Source organism: Rhinolophus sinicus, chromosome 2, assembly GCF_057876585.1.
Source record: "Rhinolophus sinicus isolate RSI-liver-muscle chromosome 2, RSI-T2T, whole genome shotgun sequence".
NCBI classification, from domain to species: domain Eukaryota; kingdom Metazoa; phylum Chordata; class Mammalia; order Chiroptera; family Rhinolophidae; genus Rhinolophus; species Rhinolophus sinicus.
The window spans coordinates 28,205,156-28,209,250 of NC_142502.1; positions in this window are offsets into that span (position 1 = coordinate 28,205,156).

Below are 4,095 nucleotides of genomic sequence, written 5' to 3' on the forward strand. Positions count from 1 at the left end.
GATGGGTCTGGGCTCTTACTATTAGTGGTTATGGCCTCTTGTATACGTGAATTACTAATATGTATTTTTCTTTATTTAGGCAGACCAATATATACCAGACAATGTAAGCAGATAAATAGTGACAACATTTTGAAAGGTAAAATCAATAAAATGAAGATGACACTTGTACCCATCTTTTAGATTTTTTTTGGTGAGAATCAAGTAAGTTAATACATTTAAAGTTCCTGGCTCATAGAAATCACTGTATATGTGTTAGCTATTGCAATGATATATAACTGCTAGAGTAAAACCAATTGTGATGTAGTTATTGCTAAAATTATATCACCTCTGATTGTTTCACGTAAGTATATTTTCCAATGGTTCAGCCATCCTACATATTTCAATTAGAGAAATCAATGAATTCAACATCAGCTAACTGGCTTTGGTTTGATATCTAGCATTGATATATCCCCAAGGCAGCTCAGTTCACATCTAGAAATCTATTAGAGGGCTTTCATGTTTTTTGTGTTTTTCAGTGGTGATTTACTGCCTATTTAGTGTTTTGCTTAAATTGTCAGCCTGTAACCATATTAATAGGGTGGCTCTAGAACAGACATTTACCAAGTCTGGCATGTTATCTGTTTTTGTACGGCCCGTAAACTATGTAAGATTTTTATGTCTCAAAATGGCTGAAAAATAAAATCAAAAGAATATTTTGTGACACATGAGAATCATGTGAAATTAAAATTTCAGTTTCCATACTTAAACTTTTATTGAACACAGCCATGTTTGTTTAGGTATTACTTATTATTGATGGCTGTTTTCATGCTACAATAGTAGAGTTGAGTAGTTGTGACATAGACCATAAGGCCAAAAAAGCTGAAGATTTACTACCTGCTGCTTTCCAGAAAAAGTTTGCTGGCTCCTGCTCTAAAATATGAAATATTTCTAGTATTGAAAACCTTTAATGCAAGTCACTGGGAAATTGCCCTTGAGTGTCTTTCTTGTTAATTCTTCCACACAAGGAGAGATAAAATATTTTTATTTGCTTTGCATTATATTACCATCACAAAAAAATACCTTGATTAACATATGAACAAATATGCTAAATGAACTAATACCCCAAACAAATGAATGCAATTTTTATAAGTAAGATGGTATCTATTCACTGTGAGATACCACATCTTCCGAAGTCTGGCAATTAAGTTCACAAACTCGTTACAATGAAGTTGCTAAATTTTTTGAAATAAGACAGATTATTCATCATGAATTTGTACCAACTAGACAAACAGTTAACCAAGTTTACTATTTGGAAGTGCTGAAAAGGCTGCATGAAAAAGTTAGATGACCTGAACACTTCACCAACAATTCATGGCTCTTGCATCACGACAATGCACCAGCTCACACGGCACTGTCTGTGAGGCAGTTTTTAGCCAGTAAACAAATAACTGTATTGGAACACCCTCCCTACTCATCTGATCTGGCCCCCAATAACTTCTTTTTTTACCCAAAGATAAAGGAAATATTGAAAGGAAGACATTTTGATGACATTCAGGACATCAAGGGTAATACAATGACAGCTCTGATGGCCGTTCCAGAAAGAGTTCCAAAATTGCTTTGAAGGGTGGACTAGGTGCTGGTGTCACTGAATAGCTTCCCAAGGGGAGTGCTTCAAAGGTGACCATAGTGATATTCAGTAATGAAGTATGTAGCACTTTTTCTAGGACGAGTTCGCAAACTTAATTGTCTGACCTTGTAAAGACTTGTTGCATTTAGTATGTTCTAAAATTCCTAAGAGAAATCATGTGATTTTTATTTTCAAGTTTTTCCTGGAGATCAACTAAGAACTGCTCATCTGAATATACTACCTGGTATTTTTCCCTGTGACAAACTTACTAGCTTGTCTTAGAATAATTTTTCTTAAAATTAAATATTACAGCAGTGAATTTACTTTTTTAAAAGTGTTATTTACTACATCCATACCCAGCTCTGATTACTTTTTTACTCCAGGTTTCTTTAATGCATGTATGCACATTTTGTGATAGTTTTGATGTGCTTTTTAATTTTAATTTCTTCTTAAAACATTAGTGATGCTCATTTAATGCAAATAACACAATTCCAAGAAAGACCAATGCTTAAACACAATATTTTTATCTATCTTTTTATATCTTGATGAATTTGAATGGTCCAGACAATTTTTGACATTTCCTCATTTAAAGATTATAATTTATTTTATCAACTTCATGACAATGTAAAACACACACACACGGGCACACCCAGGTGACCATAAACACAAACCAAAGCATGTATAGGACCACACACTTGGACACAGATGCAGATTAAAATGTGAGTCAGCTGTATTTGTACTTCTAGAAAAGTGCTTACGATGACAGAAAGGTTTGTTTGGGTATGGTGCTACCAGACAGAAAACAAACTATGCATCTCTTCAAAAGCCAACTTTCAAAAATGCCATCCTACGGGGAAATGTGCCTGCACCTGCAGGACTGAGTTTTCCTACTCAGTACTCCCGGTCTCCGTCAGCTTCCAGGCATCTTGGGAGCACTTGGCTGCTGTAGTGTTCTTTCTACTCATAGCTCAGTACTTGTTTCCTGTCAATAGCTAGGCATGAAGACTTTGTGAGCTTTCCTTGTCATGGACTGTGGTTTCAGTTCAGACTTAGAGAACTTGAGCTTATTAGAATCAAACATGTTTTGAGCATGGAGGTCGGAGACCGGAAGATCACCATGATCCGGCTCCCACCCCACGGGGACCTCACTGGAGTCAGGATCAATGGGACTCCATGTCTGGCTGTTTGCTGACAGCAGCTGAGCTGGACTGATGGGATGCCGCATGCAGTTCTGAGACAGGATCCTAGGTGAACAGAGACCAGATGCCAGGCCTACGATAAAAGGGCCAGCTGAGCAGCTGGCTGTAGCTCAGGAATGTGAAGGCTATGGTCATGATGACGCAGTTCACACATTCTCACTGACATAGGAAAGGCTTTTGTTCCATAAGGTGGGACCTTATGGGGAACATATGGACCGTGACTCTCCTCATCCAGCTTTTTGTCTTTTTATTTATTCCTTACTAAATGCATCTTTGTGATGATGGAGAGCTCCATTAGGTTCTGTAGCAAAAGCTTAGGAAGCCAGCAGAGGTGGAGGAGAGAGATAAATATAGGCTTCAAGTGGGGACAGTTTCTCCATCTCAATTGACTTAATTTTGTTTTTTTCATAAAAAGTTCTAAACTTCCCAAAATGTTGCTATGGTCTTTTCCTCCTTCCTTTGTTAAAAGTGTTTCACGTTGGTGGAGATACAGAGAGGGGAGAGTCTCTTAGATCTCTCTCTATATATAGCTATATAAAAATTTAAAGAATTAAAAACACAAACAAAATAGAACTTCCAGTTTCCAAGCGTAGTCAGTCCTCTGAGAGGGTTCAAAGTGTGTTCTTGCTCACTCTAGTAGGACTCTCCCACTTGCCTTGAAGCCCTGGTCTCACAAAATATTCAAATTGCAAAAAAAGGAAAGGAAACAAAAGATTAAGTTGCAAAATGCAAAAAAAAAAAAAAAAAGCCCCAGCTGATACCATGGCCCCTTCACCTTTGTTTCCTGGAGCCAGGGAATGCCCCACCCCTCACACCCTCAAAGGATGGTTTCTATTTTCTGGCCCTTGACACTAGCTCAGAACACTGCTCAGAGCATTCAGCCATCCACATGTAGTGGCACCACCACTGTTTTTTTTTTTTTTTTTTTTTTTTTTTGTGTGTGTGTTTTTAAAGATGTTTCAACTCTATTTTATTGCTGAGGAATAATAATAATAATAAAGCATTTTTTTCAGGTATAAACTATTGAAAGATAAAATCGCATATTAAAAATTTAATTTAAGAGTATATTTGAACAAAAATTGATTTGAACAGAGCAATGCCAAACCAGAACTGGTTAGAAGAGCACCACCTACAGAAGTTCGGGGCCAGACTTTTATAGAGAAGATGCTAAAGCAAAGCAGGAAATTATTTGATTGGTGCCAACTTAAGTGGTTGCCTTATTTGGAAATCCTAGTTGGCTCTATGTGATTGGTGATCCTTAGGTTTTTGTTTCCTAACTATGAGGTTTAG